The 19,261-nt window shown below is 30.0% G+C and overlaps 1 protein-coding gene across 1 annotated transcript in view; it reads left to right on the forward strand.

The window, feature by feature from the left end:
- Positions 1-19,261, forward strand: part of LOC127278463 (two pore potassium channel protein sup-9) — a 66,930-nt gene that overhangs the window by 29,763 nt on the left and 17,906 nt on the right. The window lies entirely within an intron of this gene.

Here is a 19,261-nt window from a genome sequence, read left to right on the forward strand (position 1 = left end):
TTATAAAAAAACTAGTCCGGAAATATCGAGTATTGACCCACTTTCCATTCTTAATAATGTATATATATATATATATTTCAAAAAACATATTTATTTATGAAATGTAATATAATTTATTATTCTACATACGTCAGCAAGATGAGAATAGGTTTTATATTATAATTTAAGGTTATGTCAAATTAGATTAGTTTATATGAAAAATAGAATATTTAAGAATTTAACCTTAGTATATTTAAAATTTTTTTGTAATAATTTAATGATTAAATTTGAAAATCAGTAGTACAAATCAATTTTTAGTAGGACATAATAAAGAATTTTAAAAATCAGTAGTGCAGGTCAATATTCAGTCAGACATAATAACTAAAAAAATTAATAAAATCAGTAGTACAAATCAGTATTTAGTCAGACTTTTGAAAGATTTGTTATGCTATCAGTAGTACAAGTCAATATTTAATCAGATATATTAACTAAATATGAAAATCAGTAGTACAAACCAATATTTAGTCGGACAAAATAAATAATTTTAAAAATCATTAGTAGAAGTCAATATTTAGTCATATATATTAACTAAATATGAAAATCAGTAGTGCAAGTCAATGTCAAGTCAGACATTTAAAAACTTTTTCTAATATATTATCAGTAGTAGAAGTAAATATTAAGTCAGGCATTCTATAGTTTTTTAATTTTATCAATAATACAAATAAATATTTTTTTAAGAGTTTTACAATTTTTTTTTTCAATTTTAGCTTTAGTACAAGCTTATACAAAAGTACATATAAATTATATATTCAATTATTATGCAAATCTCTACTAAAAATATACTGCAATTATATTATTTGTCTATTGAATTGGGTTATTGTAAAGAGAAATTTGACTTTGGACAATAGATTTTCGATGATATAGAAGAAGCCATATGGAAATTAGTTCTGAATATATATTACTTGTGCTATTACAAAAGCATTGATTCGGCAAATTATATAGATAGAATACATATACAGAGAGATAGAGAGAGAGTGAGAGAGTGAGAGAGATGGAGAGGACAGTAGAGTCGTTACGAGTTAGAAGCACACTCTCATTATATAGAAGTACCTAGACGTGCAATGAATTGCTCGTTGTTGCATTCACAACACATTTTTCATTGTCAACTTGTCTCAATTTTCTCTGATCTTTTCACACTTTTGACATCATATATACACTTTTAGCCTAAAACTTATTTTTCTTATAATCTTATTTTTTAATGTTGAAAAAAAAAATTGAAGAAAATTTTAAATTTTTTTGGGGGGTAATATTTTTGTCGTTGCAGATATAAAAAAAAAACTGAACAAACAGATTATTTAATTTTAATTACTACCACATCAATTGAGTCAATTCTCCAATGGTGAATATAAACCGCAAAGCACTGCGTTTGGTAATAACCCGTGACGGAAATACGTGTGTAGTTGAATCAAATTTACATTGATGGCTGATACTAACGTTCGACTTCGATATAATCGTATAACCAATGCAATGTTCTATCATTGGAATTAACATTGTTACCACAAAGTCCCCAAAATCGTAAAATTTCCCATACAAATAATGTAAATTATCATATATTAAGAATATTGTTATTTTTATATAGGCTCAATTTTATTATTTCATTTTTTTCAGTAATTTTATATTAAATTTGCATTTTAGTTTCTAATAACCTCAAAAATTATTAGGTATATTGAAATCGATATAACCTCAAAATCATTAGGTATTATATTTAATACAGTAATGAACATAACCTCAAAAGAAAATTATAAACATAACCTAAAAACAAAAATTTTACTATATATATATAGACACTGTTTCGTGTAATTCTTGTTTTTCAAATAAATGTATATTTTTTGACATTTTTCCATATACAAAAAGATACATTTTATATACTGTTATTGAGAAACCTTTTTCCGGACGGTCTAAACAAAATATTTTCAGATATACATGCTCGATCACTGCAAAATGCTTCGATACAATGTGAAAAAGAACGAGATAGGAAAATTAAATTCTATCCATAGTTTCGTGTCCATTATGCTTGAGCTCGTGAAAACTCGGTACTTCCGGTACGCTCTCACATTATACGGTTCTCTGCACTTTATATATATATATACAATATATTCATATACACAAATTCAATGTACAATATACATTCCACTGCAATTTATTTTTAAATCGTTTAATTTTTTTTTATGATTTTTATTTCAATTTTCATAAATTTTCTCCAATTGTATATTATTATTTGAAAATATAATAATATTGACGTTTCATTAATTGAATGGCAATTAATTAAATTTTAAAAGAAAGAAAATAAAAATTAATTATTGTTTCTTTATTATTAAATGAATGTCGGCAAAAATAATAAAAATCACATTTTTTTCGTGTTTCTTTTTATTGTAAGAATTTTTCTAAATGTGAATATAAAATATTCGATATGAAAAATTATAATAAATCAGTTATGTTTTGTTTTAAGAGAAATATATTTAGTTTAATAGCAAACGATTAGTGTAATCAAAAGTATTAAAAATGACAAAACTTTTTATATAGACAATGCTCTTAGAAAGAGAAAAAAAATACTGAAATAGAGAAAGAATTTCTCTATTCATACTATAAACTACTACTATAAGTTGAACGTTCTCCGCGTAATGACTATGAAGAAAAATTCAATATCTTCTGTGAAAAAGACGAGACCCTTCTCATAAAACGAATCTTATTCAAAGAAAGAAGTGTCTTAAAGAAAGAGAGAGATAGAGAACATGAATAGATAAACTATTCATTTTATGATGGAATTCAGAATTAGTTTTTCGATTTATTACAATTCTTGACTATCATATTTGATTTTTTAAAAAAGACTTAATGTGACAGATTTGAAAAATTATAATAGTAGAACACAGAGAATTAAAAGGCATTAAAATAAGCTGCAACGCTTCTTATTTTAATCCAATTTTGCTTATTTTAATCCATTTTGGTATTAAAATAAGCAAAATTGGATTAAAATAAGAAGCGTTGCAGCTTATTTTAATGCCTTTTAATTTTCTGTGAAATGAATTAAAAAGTTTAAAAATTATTAACTATAAATAAAAATATAAATAGTTTTATAATACATGCATAAAAAGTCTGACTTTTGAGGCATGTATACAGTGTCAAAAAAAACGCTTTTTATAGTAGACGAAAAGAATGTCATGATTTTTATATATGCGACTATAGTAATCCAAGATTAAGCAAGGAACTTAGGACACACCACAATGAATATTCATGAAGTGCGATTAATGGGATCTGATCGATTACAGTCCCGTCAAGCGAGGTCTAATCCAATGTGGAGGGAGTTTTGTGAGACTAATACTCTCCTGCCACTATATATCGCATTGAAAATTACTGCATAATGCTCTGCTTTTCACAATAATATCAATAATATCAATAATATTAATAATATCAGTAGAACTTTTACCCCAAAATCGGTATGATTAATTTTTTATGTATATAATAATAAAAAGTGTCGATATGGGACAATATAGTATTTGCGTTATCGAAAATCCTTTAGACGTGGCCGAAAAAAAGGCCAAATGCGCAACGGGAATAGAGGAACGCCTGCTAGATGAACAATCGCGTTTGAAGTCTTTGCACCTTTGAAAAAAGATTTCTTCAAATATTGACATGCATTTATTCACACAGAAGTGTATATCGAGCGTCCCGGGACCGATTATAGGATATATATATATGTATAAATATAGTTGACTGTGTGTGTGTGTGTGTGTTTGATCTCTGGTCGAACGGTGAAAGGTTGAAGGGCCACTAGAGGAACCTGTTATCGCTGATAATAATTAAACGTAGATCATCACACACCACTGATCATCATGATGAATAAAATAGTGCAGTTACTTCTGTGAGACAAAATTTCATTTCAAATTTCAAACACAAAATTTTCACAGAATGAATTTTTACATTTATCCAACAGCAAAAAATATCACACCTGATGGGAACATTATTTTTTCTATTCAATTCCTATTTCTCTTAAATACGATTTTACAGATACTGTTGTAATTAAAAAAAAAAATATTTTTTTTTAAATAAAATCAATTTTATTTGTCATTGACCAAAATCTTAAAAAACCATTGGTACTATGATAAGTGATACCAATAAATAATAGTATCATATTTACCGGAACCAACAGTTATTCTTATGAGCCATCACTGGTACCATAAATACTAGTAGATTAACAATTTGATGCTATTCCTGAAAGATAACTCGAAAAATCAAAAAATCCGCAAATTTATCTTGACCTAGCTCAACATACGCTGGACCAATCAAAAAGTGCGCCATACATTTTTTGTTCGAGACTTTTTGCTCAATTTTTTGGCATTATTCCCGAGTCATTATCTGGCAAATTTTTTTTTCGAAAATTTTTTCCCAGTTTTAGTGAGTGTAGCTCAGCATCCGCTGGACCAATCAAAAAGTGCGCCATACATTTTTTGTTCGAGACTTTTTGCTCAATTTTTTGGCATTATTCCCGAGTCATTATCTGGCAAATTTTTTTTTTCGAAAATTTTTTCCCAGTTTTAGTGAGTGTAGCTCAGCATCCGCTGGACCAATCAAAAAGTGCGCCATACATTTTTTGTTCGAGACTTTTTGCTCAATTTTTTGGCAATATTCCCGAGTCATTATCTGGCAAATTTTTTTTTTCGAAAATTTTTTCCCAGTTTTAGTGAGTGTAGCTCAGCATCCGCTGGACCAATTAAAAAGTGCGCCATACATTTTTTGTTCGACACTTTTTGCTCAATTTTTTGGCATTATTCCCGAGTCATTATCTGGCAAATTTTTTTTTTCGAAAATTTTTTCCCAGTTTTAGTGAGTGTAGCTCAGCATCCGCTGGACCAATCAAAAAGTGCGCCATACATTTTTTGTTCAAGACTTTTTGCTCAATTTTTTGGCATTATTCCCGAGTCATTATCTGGCAAATTTTTTTTTCGAAAATTTTTTCCCAGTTTTAGTGAGTGTAGCTCAGCATCCGCTGGACCAATCAAAAAGTGCGCCATACATTTTTTGTTCGAGACTTTTTGCTCAATTTTTTGGCATTATTCCCGAGTCATTATCTGGCAAATTTTTTTTTTCGAAAATTTTTTCCCAGTTTTAGTGAGTGTAGCTCAGCATCCGCTGGACCAATCAAAAAGTGCGCCATACATTTTTTGTTCGAGACTCCCGGGTTAAGACTTTGGCGGTATTCCCGATCAATTATCTCGCAAATTTAATTTTTCGAAATTTTTTAAGAAATTTATCAGAGTGTAGCTCAGCATCCGCTGGACCAATCAAAAAGTGCGCCATACATTTTTTGTTCGAGACTCCCGGGTTAAGACTTTGGCGGTATTCCCGATCAATTATCTCGCAAATTTAATTTTTCGAAATTTTTTAAGAAATTTATCAGAGTGTAGCTCAGCATCCGCTGGACCAATCAAAAAGTGCGCCATACATTTTTTGTTCGAGACTCCCGGGTTAAGACTTTGGCGGTATTCCCGATCAATTATCTCGCAAATTTAATTTTTTGAAATTTTTTAAAAAATTTATCAGAGTGTAGCTCAGCATCCGCTGGACCAATCAAAAAGTGCGCCATACATTTTTTGTTCAAGACTCCCGGGTTAAGACTTTGGCGGTATTCCCGATCAATTATCTCGCAAATTTAATTTTTCGAAATTTTTTAAGAAATTTATCAGAGTGTAGCTCAGCATCCGCTGGACCAATCAAAAAGTGCGCCATACATTTTTTGTTCGAGACTCCCGGGTTAAGACTTTGGCGGTATTCCCGATCAATTATCTCGCAAATTTAATTTTTTGAAATTTTTTAAAAAATTTATCAGAGTGTAGCTCAGCATCCGCTGGACCAATCAAAAAGTGCGCCATACATTTTTTTTTCGAGACTCCCGGGTTAAGACTTTGGCGGTATTCCCGATCAATTATCTCGCAAATTTAATTTTTCGAAATTTTTTAAGAAATTTATCAGAGTGTAGCTCAGCATCCGCTGGACCAATCAAAAAGTGCGCCATACATTTTTTTGTTCAAGACTCCCGGGTTAAGACTTTGGCGGTATTCCCGATCAATTATCTCGCCAATTTAATTTTTCGAAATTTTTTAAGAAATTTATCAGAGTGTAGCTCAGCATCCGCTGGACCAATCAAAAAGTGCGCCATACATTTTTTGTTCGAGACTCCCGGGTTAAGACTTTGGCGGTATTCCCGATCAATTATCTCGCAAATTTAATTTTTCGAAATTTTTTAAGAAATTTATCAGAGTGTAGCTCAGCATCCGCTGGACCAATCAAAAAGTGCGCCATACATTTTTTGTTCGAGACTTTTTGCTCAATTTTTTGGCATTATTCCCGAGTCATTATCTGGCAAATTTTTTTTTTCGAAAATTTTTTCCCAGTTTTAGTGAGTGTAGCTCAGCATCCGCTGGACCAATCAAAAAGTGCGCCATACATTTTTTGTTCGAGACTCCCGGGTTAAGACTTTGGCTGTATTCCCGATCAATTATCTCGCAAATTGAATTTTTCGAAATTTTTTAAAAAATTTATCTGAGTGTAGCTCAGCATCCGCTGGACCAATCAAAAAGTGCGCCAAACATTTTTTGTTCGAGACTCCCGGGTTAAGACTTTGGCGGTATTCCCGTCCAATTATCTCGCAAATTTAATTTTTCGAAATTTTTTAAAAAATTTATCTGAGTGTAGCTCAGCATCCGCTGGACCAATCAAAAAGTGCGCCATACATTTTTTGTTCGAGACTCCCGGGTTAAGACTTTGGCGGTATTCCCGATCAATTATCTCGCAAATTTAATTTTTTGAAATTTTTTAAAAAATTTATCAGAGTGTAGCTCAGCATCCGCTGGACCAATCAAAAAGTGCGCCATACATTTTTTTTCGAGACTCCCGGGTTAAGACTTTGGCGGTATTCCCGATCAATTATCTCGCAAATTTAATTTTTCGAAATGTTTTAAGAAATTTATCAGAGTGTAGCTCAGCATCCGCTGGACCAATCAAAAAGTGCGCCATACATTTTTTTGTTCGAGACTCCCGGGTTAAGACTTTGGCGGTATTCCCGATCAATTATCTCGCAAATTTAATTTTTCGAAATTTTTTAAGAAATTTATCAGAGTGTAGCTCAGCATCCGCTGGACCAATCAAAAAGTGCGCCATACATTTTTTGTTCGAGACTCCCGGGTTAAGACTTTGGCGGTATTCCCGTCCAATTATCTCGCAAATTTAATTTTTCGAAATTTTTTAAAAAATTTATCTGAGTGTAGCTCAGCATCCGCTGGACCAATCAAAAAGTGCGCCATACATTTTTTGTTCGAGACTCCCGGGTTAAGACTTTGGCGGTATTCCCGATCAATTATCTCGCAAATTTAATTTTTTGAAATTTTTTAAAAAATTTATCAGAGTGTAGCTCAGCATCCGCTGGACCAATCAAAAAGTGCGCCATACATTTTTTTTTCGAGACTCCCGGGTTAAGACTTTGGCGGTATTCCCGATCAATTATCTCGCAAATTTAATTTTTCGAAATTTTTTAAGAAATTTATCAGAGTGTAGCTCAGCATCCGCTGGACCAATCAAAAAGTGCGCCATACATTTTTTTGTTCGAGACTCCCGGGTTAAGACTTTGGCGGTATTCCCGATCAATTATCTCGCAAATTTAATTTTTCGAAATTTTTTAAGAAATTTATCAGAGTGTAGCTCAGCATCCGCTGGACCAATCAAAAAGTGCGCCATACATTTTTTGTTCGAGACTCCCGGGTTAAGACTTTGGCGGTATTCCCGATCAATTATCTCGCAAATTTAATTTTTCGAAATTTTTTAAGAAATTTATCAGAGTGTAGCTCAGCATCCGCTGGACCAATCAAAAAGTGCGCCATACATTTTTTGTTCGAGACTCCCGGGTTAAGACTTTGGCGGTATTCCCGATCAATTATCTCGCAAATTTAATTTTTTGAAATTTTTTAAAAAATTTATCAGAGTGTAGCTCAGCATCCGCTGGACCAATCAAAAAGTGCGCCATACATTTTTTGTTCGAGACTCCCGGGTTAAGACTTTGGCTGTATTCCCGATCAATTATCTCGCAAATTTAATTTTTCGAAATTTTTTAAAAAATTTATCTGAGTGTAGCTCAGCATCCGCTGGACCAATCAAAAAGTGCGCTATACATTTTTTGTTCGAGACTTTTTGCTCAATTTTTAGGCATTATTAGGTATAGAAAAGAAGATTTATAACCATTTTTTTCCTGGTTATTTAAAACAATTTCCTTTTTTTTAATGTGAGAACGAAAACTTGATTTTAAGGAAAAGAAAACCGTTTCAATAGTTTATATGGAAAAATGTCTTTGAAATAAATATAGAGAATTATGTATATCAATTTTTTTAGAAATTGGTATATAATTCAAAAACATATAGAAAAAGAGAAAAAGCCAGGTGTAAACTAAGTGGCGAGTTAGAAAGAAAAAAAAACCATGTCAAGATAGAGGTTGACGAAGGCTCGTAAACCGAGCACTTATGTTCAGGTCTCCGGTCTCTGTCGTTGTTTCTTTTCCTTTTTTTGTTTTACCGTCCCGGACATATTGTCCTTTTCCTCACTAAACTTATTTATCACAATCGTAGTTTTTCTTCAACTTTCATTGAATTTTCTTCATTGTTTTCTTTCTTTTTTTTATGAAACTTTACGTACCATAAAAAATTTCTTGTTACCACCAAAAAAAGGGAAATCGCTCGTAAAAATTCAAATTTAAAATAAAATTACACGCTTAGTTTGTTTAAAAAAAAAAATATATTTGTTTTGTAAAAATTTTTAGGATTCTTCAATTTGGTTCGGGGTAGAATGCTTGTTTTGAATTTCGCGCTTTTATATTAATAAAGGTGCGGCGCCACTTGTACTTGGTACCTTGCATAATGGCGGGAAATTTGAAAATATCAAACATTTTATCTCACTGTGAATCAATATTAAGAGCAATTTTACAATTTAATATAACAGATTTTTGTAAATCGAAAATTGAGTTTTTCATTATTATTTCTAAATTAAGAATTTGTATACGATTAGTAAATTTCAAAAATTAATGAAAATCGTAAGTAAAAGAGAGAGAGAGATGGAAGACAATGCTTGGAACACTAGAGAGGGATAAAGGGGGGAGTTTGTTGGGAGATGAGAATCCAATGGGGGAGGAGCAAGTTTGTTCGGCCGTCTGGGTAATGTGCGCGGTTGCGAAGCATGGTGTACCGCAATGCGGCTCCGTTATCACACCATCCGACCTGTCTTCTCTCGCATGTGTGTACATTGTATATTACATTTTTCTCGATTCTTGGATCATTTTCATTCTTTCTCCTCTCATTCCTTTGCTTCTTAAAAAATTTTATTTCCTTTTGCCTGCAAAAGTAAACTGCAAGTAACACATACGTCCTTATAAGCTTCCCTCGTGTTTACAATAATACGAAGATAAAGAATTTCCTCTCGGTAGAAAAAAAAAAAATTTGAAATAATCGCTTTCAGTTTTTGTAAACTTTTCTTTTTTGTCTCTCTATAAGGATTTTCAAGTAGGAAAAAAAATCCCCCTCTTGTTTGCAGTTTTTCTCGAGAGGTTTATGAATGAAAAATGCTCGCGGCGTGAAACTCATGGTGGGGGTAGAATGTTACGCGTATTTTACACATGATTGGTTAAAATTAAGCGCGCTTATTTGAAATGTTTTTTTTTTAATTTAATATAATTTATTTATAATATATTTCTAAGTTTCATTGAGATATAATAAAAATAAATAATATAATATTAATTACGAAAAAAAATTGTTTTTCGACTGGTGTTTTCTATTCTTGTTTTTTTAGTTCTTGCAAGATTTTCTTATTTTGTTTGTTGTCCTTTGCCCTTTGATATAAGTATCACTTCGCGAGTATTGTTTTCTTTTGGTTATTTTGTCTATTTTTTACATGCACTTAGCTGTCTTCTAGTTTAATAACATCTAGAGCTTTATTCAGTGACGCTATATACAAAGCACAAAAAAAAAACGTTGAAGATGTATATTATTTTTTTAGAGGAACCTCCAAGGCTTGGTAGCCCTAGGTACTCTTTTAATAAACTCTTTTTCTTTTTGAATTATTTTTTCTCCCTTGTTATATTCAGTTATGAATTTTCTTTTTTTTTTTAATAAAAACAAATTCACTGACTAGAAAAGAAAATCGTAATTTTAGTATAAATTAATTAAAATTATTCTTATATAATTTTTAATAAAATTTACTACAATTATTTGAGAGAATAAAATTTAATAAATTTTTTTTGTACTATTTTATTAATTATGATAATAAAAGTTTTTAATATTATTAGTAATAATAAGAATAGGTAAATAAATATTAATTTTTTTTACGAATTTAAATTAAACAATGTAAAATGCTCTTTTTGGAACGATAAAAAATGAGTTGATTAAAATGTAAATAAAGAGCAACTCTGCTCTACACTTCACGTACCTCACAATGGCAATTAGCAAGGTGAACACGTTTGACACTAATTATATAACGATAAACCTTTTCTCGACTGACGTATACATTTCGCATATGTGTGTGTGTGTGTACTTTTAAATTTTTTCCTTCAAAGTCAAGAGTAATTTTAGATTATTTTGAACATTACTTTTTTCGCTTTCTTTTGATTTGTAAGTTAATTTTTTAAATAAAATTATGAAATTGCTTATTTAAAATCAAGTGAATTTTAATTTCAGAATATGAATATTTTAAATTGCTTTAGTTTATTAAAAACTAAATAATATGATTAAAAAAAATTTTTTCGAAACATGAATTAAATTTAAGATTATTAGGATATAAAAATAGATACATTTTTTTATAAACATTGGAAAAAAATGCAGAATCGAACAATTATTCACAACAGAAAGTTTTGCTTGTCAGTACACGTAAACGACACTTCATCTTCTCCCAAAGAACTTTAATTTAATTCTCTCGATGCAATCATGAATTTATAATGAATTTTCACACACATACATACACACATGTATATGCATTATTGAAAGCTGTTTTTTGAAATAAATCTCAAATAGACATACAATTATTTTCTGAAATTGTTGATTAGATTTTTCATTTTTAATCTATTAATAAATTAAGTTATTTTTTTTATCTCAAAATATTCCTAAATTTTTAATTGCAAATATCTTTATTTTTTAAACAGTTTAAAAATATTTTGAAATATTTTTTTTGGAAAATTGTTTTTCGAACTAATAAATATATATATGTAGGCTTTAACGATTGTCTGTTCAATCAGATATGTTTATCTACAGGTTGTTTAAGTTACCGCTTAAAGCCCTGTTTGTTCCGCCAATCAGTACGCGACATGGCTTCCAACACTGATAAGCGAGCGATAAGAGTCATCATCTTAATTGTTATCATGCTTCTCATATAATGGAATTACATCAGAATTATTTATTTTAATTGTTGTTAAAAAAAGTTCATTTAATTAATAATTAAATTTTTAATTAATTAAACACTAAAAAAAAATTATTTTAAATCTGTTTTACCGATGTAATTTATCAAATCTGTTTCATCTGCCATCGGTAAAACAGTATTAAATTTATGTAAATAGTCAAATGAGTTTTACCAGAAGTCGGTATAATAGTTTTGTTCTTAGAATTATTGCATATTTAATAATCAATTAACTTTACGTTAGTAGAACTCAGTAAAACAGTTTTAAACAGTCAAAACTGTTTTATCAGCTGTAGGTAAAAAAGGTTTTTTCGACTAAAAAATTCAGGAAAATGCGAATGTAACTTGGACTTATCTGATTTTATCTCTAAAATCGATTATCGAATTGAACATTAAAATAAATCTTTTTTTAATAGCACACAATTTTCTCTGATAAACTTTATTCTTTCTAAATTTGTATATATAACTAGATAGCAATTTAAACTTCTACCCCTAAGCATTTTAAGATTATATAGAAAGCACTTTTTTTATATATATATATATATATTCAAAGCTGATCAAAGTGAAAGCCTAGATAAGGAAGGAAAGAAATACGAAAGATTGATGTAGTGATATTTTCAAATATCTCTCTTTCACTTATATATGGTCCTGAGAATAAATTTTGTTTTGCTCAAGGGAAAACTTGCTATTAGAATACAAATGACTTGCGTGGAAAAATAAATAATTCAATATATATAGAGAGGGTATCTAAACTATATAAATCTTGGAATAAGGAAAAAAAAAACCCCCTCTTATAAGTGAAATCTCGTCTCGACTATGGGTCCGGATATAAGGCTCGCAGCATCCTATATGCGAGTCGAAAATCCTGCAGTCAGCAGGCGGTTAGCTATGGGGGTGGGGTGATACGGACATAACGCGGGGTAAGGGGACAGAAAATAGAGTGAATTGGGGAGAGGGGAATGAGGAGTATAAGGCCATGGCCCATTTTCACGCAGTGACGTCAAACGGATTTCACCGCGTCAACGGATACAGAGAGTCAGGAGAGAGAGAGAGAGAGAGTATATATGTGTGTTAAGTTTCACATGGAACATTGGTACCTGGAAACTGCACACACTGGGAGCAATGGGGAAAATTAAATGGGACCCCTGAATTTACATATATTATATAGAAACTAGTGGGAAACATGTATCGGTGATATTCCCTCTTGAAATCATACAGAGGGAATTGAATATATATAGATTGACGAGGTATGTGTGTGTTGTTTCGGATGAATGGACAGTGTGACACTCGTTTGTAAAATATCCAGTCATAGAATTGTTCCGTTTACTGCTGTCATACTCTCCCCTCTATATATATATATATATACTATCAATTTCTCGCGGTTATTTGAACGCTCATTGAGGTCAATGGAATTTTTTATCCATCCCCCCGCAGTGGTCATATTTAGACACCTCAAAAACACTTCCTTTTGTTTCTGCTCTTGCAATTTTAGTTCAATTTCAGTTTTAATCCTAGTACTATAAATTATGTTAATTTCTCAGAAATTTCTTCACCTATTACAATAAGAAAAAGAAGTGATTTGATAATTCCCAATTTGAGAAAAGATTTTATCTTCCATAAATTATAAAATATATATCGTTTAACTGATATTACATAAATATTAGCATAACATTAAATAATCTTGAGATTCATTCCCTAACGAACATAAATACTTTATCTCAATTAAATAGTTAATTACTAATTTTACAGAGTGGTTACGTAATTTATAATCCTTTCGAATTGCTAAGCAATATCCTGAATACATCCTTTCCATAAATTGGGTCAGTAGATGCTTATCGAAATTGTAAAGTTGTTATCCAAAAGATATGATATACGAAGAGAGTTATATTGTCAATGAAGAAAGCGTATGTGTGAAAAATAGGACATAAAAAAAAAATTTTTTTTCTAAGGCGGAAGTAAAGAACTTTTACTAAGGCAAGAAACTCCCTATAACAGTCTGTCACGTTTCCGGCAACCATTTCCTAATGGGCATCTCGTGTCCAGTCTATTTAATGGACTTGAACTTTCCATCAGCTTTTCCTAATTGCTGACATCATTCAATTTCAACTAAATTGAAAAAATCTCAGATTTGTTTTCTAAATTCTAGTTTCTTTCTTGATGATAAATAAATGATTAGCATTATTCATGAAAATTCGTTCTGATTGGAAATATATTATTAGTATACTATATATCATTAAATTTCTTGTCATTCTTTGCGCTCGATCTAGATTTAGTCAATAATTAATCTTCATGTACGCAGCACACTGCTGTAGATTATCACTCGACTGCACTTTACAGAGGGCGATTAATCGTTTACTATTGTTTGTTAATGCGTTACAATTTATTTCTGACGAACGCCTCATTTGTCATCCAGTTTCTATCCACTAGAAAATTGGGTAACGGTTATATATATATATATATATATATATTACTTGGGGTACTTAGCCAACCAACAATTGAAAGATAAATAACCTTGCTTTATATAACAAATCTTCATTTACATTTTGAAGTGTATTAATTAGAGTGCCTTGTAGAATGAAATTGTTTTTATAAAGTTAAATAAAATTTTTCGATAAACTCTTGAAATATATTTTTTGAATGAGATAAATTTTGGGTTTGGTGTGAAAAAATTAATAGTTACAAATTATAATTTCTCGATTATCGTTGTAATCTACGGAGAGAAAGAAAGATTGTGATGAGGGCTACGAGAAAAGCGCCATGGCGCCTGGCGTCCCTTCACCCTCTACCAATCAATAGGGACACCATGACTTGTCCCGCACGCGCATCTATCCCTTCCATTGGCTCAGCTGACTTGTAATTAAGTCACCGCGAATAATATCTTTAAATATTCTAGATTCAACGTCGCGACGCTTTCCGGCGTCAATAAACTTAAATTTATCGATTTCCTTTTATTTCCTCACAATAGAGGAAAAAAATTCATTCATTCTTTTTTAAAAAAAAAAAGTTTCTTTTTTATTTTTTCACTTTCAGTTTATTTTGAAATTGAGAAAGTGAATGTGAAAGTCAAAGTGAAAGAAAAAGTGAAGATCAAAGTAAAAGACAACTAAAAAGTGAGGAAGTAGTCGAAAGATGATTAGAAAAGAAGGTCAAAGCTATACGCAACGTTATTTATAAAGAAAGTAACTTATCAAGAAAAACAGAAGAAAGAAACTCCAATTGAGTTTTATTGAAAAAATATAAATCTCGTCTCTATTTTTTAATAAAGAATTTTTTATTACTCTTTTAAAATAATAAAATACATATTAATGAAGTGTGATTGTTAATTCAGCACAATTCATTCAAGCGTAGATAATTTAGAGAAATGGACGCAAATTCCGATTTAAAATTAATTAGTTCACATTGATGCTGAAGATTATTCGCAATTATATCATTAAATATTACTTTTTTTTGTTACATTTTATTCGCTAATACGAAATGAATCATAATTGGAACATTTCAAATTGGTCTTAATTAACAAAATTATTGTCTGGTTCGATGAAATTTAGTGAAGAAATAGTATATGTGGAAAAATTGAATTATTTTATAACAAAGAAAAATCAGAAAAATTTAAATTTTCTATTGCCTCTTCAAAGTCTCGATTGAGACTGAGACGCTAGTTGGCAAGTGGTGGTACTTTTATAGGGACCGACGAGTACCATCGAGAGTGGGGGGAGCTAGCGCTGATTGGCCGTTATCCCCTCCTTGACGTCCCACATTAAGTATAAATATCGCCCGCTCTCTACTAATCGTTTCAGTCGATTAATGTTCATCGTAATGTATGTTAATAACCTCGTAGAATTTTTCTACATTATAATTATATATTAAACATTATAGTATTAATGTGATATTAATATATTTAGATTATTATAATAAGAAAATTGTATTTCAAACTTTTGTACAATTTCCTTCTTCATCTTTAGTTTTTGACATAAAATGTGAAATTACATAAAAATTTCAATAAAGTTGGTTGTGATATAAATTTAGTCGATTTTGTAGGATAGAACGGAAGATACTTTGGATAAATTCTTGTTATTTTGTGTAGAAATTTTACATTTATGAGCATTTGTATTTTGTGTTACCTACATATGACACCTAAAGGTTAAAGAAAAAAAAAAACTTGTATATAAAGCCAACTGGGATTTGTAAAATGTAGATTTATACTTTAAAGAAAATGGAAGATGCATCGAGATTTAGAATCAATTGTTCGATCCACGAGTGCTGAGTCGGCAATAAAAAAAGAAACCGTGTTGGAAAAGTGATAAAGCTGAGAAAACGCAGTAATTTTATTTCTGAAATGTCCGTTTCAGGATTCATCTTGGAAACTTGAAAATTATTGTACTATAGATGAAATATATTTTTAAATATAATTGAATTTTAAAAGAATGTTAAAATTTTAAATTACTTTCAAAAAAAAAAAAAATGATGATGATATAAAAAATGCTGACTAATTTTAATGTTTCTGTTGTGGAAATTTCATTCAATGTTACTATTTTTTTTAATATAATGTGCCACCTCCTTAATGCCAAAAGAGGTGAGGGTAGAAAATTTGTGGTTCGTTAAACAATGCACTCAGCAATTTCAGGTTGGAAATGTGCATAGCGTGACGAAGGACGAGAATGCAACAAGTCTTCCCATTAATAAGCAGCCCCTGCTGAGCTGTGTTGCCTGAGTAACACAAGGTCAGGGCATAAAGGGGTGGCTTAGCCGTTTGCCATTGTTCATGAAGCCATATATGTATAGAAAAAAAATGGAAATTTTACTTAACCTCAAAAAAAAATTGTCAATCTTCGGAAATATTTAAAATTTTATTTTTTTATCATTTAAAAATGATATTAAATTTTTTAGAATAATATTTTAAATTTCGTTTAATTTATTTTTAAATATTATTTCAAAATATAAATTTTAAATAACTATATCTAATTTTCAATTATTTTTCTATGCTAAATGAGACGTGGTTGAAAAACAGTTGCTTGTTTTTTCGTTAGGTAAATATAAACATTGTTGGAGTTTTATCGAGATCGTTAGTTTTTGAATATTTTATACATTGTTTACTTGTAATTCAGTATAGTTGGAAATTAACAAAAAAGAAGACAAATACTGTTAAAATTCCAAGGAAGGTGCATTATTATTCTGCAGCTGTGGTACTTATTCCGCCTTTCTTTCTCTCTCTCTCTCTCTCACTTTAAGGTATTTACATACATAATTGTTCACGTTTATGTCTCCGAGGAGTAGAATGAAGGCAATTTAAAAGCTTAAAATTTATGAATGCAGATCACGGAAAAAATATTGTTCTTCCCACTTTTTTTTTATTTTATACACACTTCTTTTTCATATAAAAAATATATTTTCTCTTTACTTTATAAGATTTCACAATTTTAGTTAAATTATTGCAGACTTTTAGTTTGATTAACTTTGATCAAATTTTATCTTATTTCTTGTAGTGAAGAAAAATATTTAATTAACTCTTATTTATTATAACATTTAAAAAAAAATTTTACTATTCCTTTTTATGATAGCAAAATTAATTTTATTATAGAATGATGGAAAAATTTTCAGTTATTAAAATTTTTCAACCCTTTTTGTAAATCCTTCGCTTATATGTATATTATAAATTTCGCTCGTTCCAAAAATAATTTTAACCCATGGACTTTGAGAAGGGAATAAAATCACACAAGCGTGACTTTAGTATATAGAAGTGACGCCGTTTTCCAGGGATAAGGGGCTGTTTTCAAATGCACATGAGGTAATTAACTACCCGTTGTTACCGCTCCATGTGGTCGTGGTAACGATGACTTTTGGAATTGTTCCAGCTTTTCAATTTTTCACCGCTACCACATTGCATAAAATCTCACATTCAAAAATTCTCCCTTAATCTCATTTATTTTAAAAATTCCCACATTTTTCGAATATCTCATTCGATATATAAATCGATTAATAGAGAAACGATTGGTTATTAGAATTATTCACCTTAGAGAATTATTCTTTCTTCAAAAAGAAACATCCAACTAAAGACGAAGCAAAAAAATAATTAATTAGAAAAAGTAAATCTCTTTGAAGCGTGTAATTAATAAAAAAAATAAATTCTTAATTAAAAATTCCAATTTTTATGAGAAAATCAAATTAAATTTTCTGCAAAATATTTAATAAACATAAATGAATAACATTAAAAAAAAAGGGAAAAAAATTTTCTTGTTTAAAAAAAGCAATAATTTACTTAGTTTATTAAAAGAAAAGCTCTTTTTTTCCACCATGAAGTTTGATGTAATTTCAAAAAAATACATATTGCGGAAAGTTAAAAGGCAACGGCAATCCCCTCCATTCAAATGAAATTGCTTTTCACAAGCTGCAATCTTTTGTTATAAAGCCTCCTTCATAATTTCTCTTCTGTAAAAAATACTCTCCCCATGTGTAAAAAAAAAAAAGAAGAACTGCATTCGAGTAATAATCACTTTTCAGTGTGGCAAACGGTATAAAAAATATATTTCTCCCTGACCTCAACCGACCCAGAAACGCGACTCGAGTCAGCAAATAGAGAATGCTCCTTTTTTTTATAAATGCATCAAGGGGGCAAGAGATTACATCGAGATTTTGCAATTGTACGATGGTTGCGGGTGTAACACACGTGTTCCATCGTCTCTCTTTCTCTCTCTTCAATTTCTCTCTATATATATACAAATATACGTTCACTCTCTGTGATTGCATTCCATTTACTATACGTATAAATTCAACACACAAACATAGTAGTAGTAGTAGTAGTAGTAGTAGTACTCGAGAGTTGAGTACCATTTCGAAATACTTCTTCAACATCCACTTTCTTCCGGAAGTTCAAAGAACATATCGTAACAGTAATGACGTCCGGTCGATAGGTGTATCTGCGCAATTGTTTCCAGTTGAAATAAAACCAAAGCGGAAGTGAGAGCTTACTTTTTCTTCTTTTTTTTTTGTTTTTGAGTATACAATTCCGCGCGATGACGTCAGTTGCATCCGCAAAAGAAATTTATTTCTAAAATGTGCTTACTTTTCAGAATTTACGAAATTACGTTTCATTTATGTCAATAAATCCAATTGAATTGAGAAAAAAAATAAATATTTTTGTTCGATCTCTTTCAATCTGTTTTGTAATCATTCTTCGTTCCATGTAATATGCACTTTCTTAAATCAAAAACAACAGCTTTGATCCCTTCCATTAAAGGAAGGATTGTGTTCTTAAATGCTAACACCTCTTTGATCAGTATGTGATCCACTATAACGCCTAGTTTTAAGTTTTCTTGTCAAATTGTTTTTCTATTGATATAACAATAATAGAAAATTTTCCATACAGATTAATCATTATTAAAATTTTAATGACTTACTATTATTATACTAATTACCCCTTTTTCTATTTGTTAAATTCATATGTCATTATTATATTGACACAGTATAATAAATTAATGAACACGTGATAATAAACTTAGTGAAGTCAGAAAAAAGAAAAAAAAATTGATTATCTAATACTTTTTTTTTAAATCAATTTAATAAAAAAAACCTTTTAGTTCGCTAAAAATTCGCGTTTTTATTAAATAAATCTCCATTTTTTTCTAAAGAATTTTTTTTTCTTAAATTAATATTCCTCGAGGGTAGTTAGAGACCGTATGATTTGAATAATTAAAAAACCTCATTATCATTATCATTATTAGAAATTGCAGTAATCCTTTAAAAACGATCAGTAATGCATCACGAACTTCTTATTAAAGAAAGTGCATTTCAAGTATATAGTAGAAAATAA

The sequence above is a fragment of the Leptopilina boulardi genome, unplaced genomic scaffold (genome assembly GCF_019393585.1).
Source record: "Leptopilina boulardi isolate dan_hultmark-lab unplaced genomic scaffold, ZJU_Lbou_2.1 LbouV2_202, whole genome shotgun sequence".
Taxonomy (NCBI): domain Eukaryota; kingdom Metazoa; phylum Arthropoda; class Insecta; order Hymenoptera; family Figitidae; genus Leptopilina; species Leptopilina boulardi.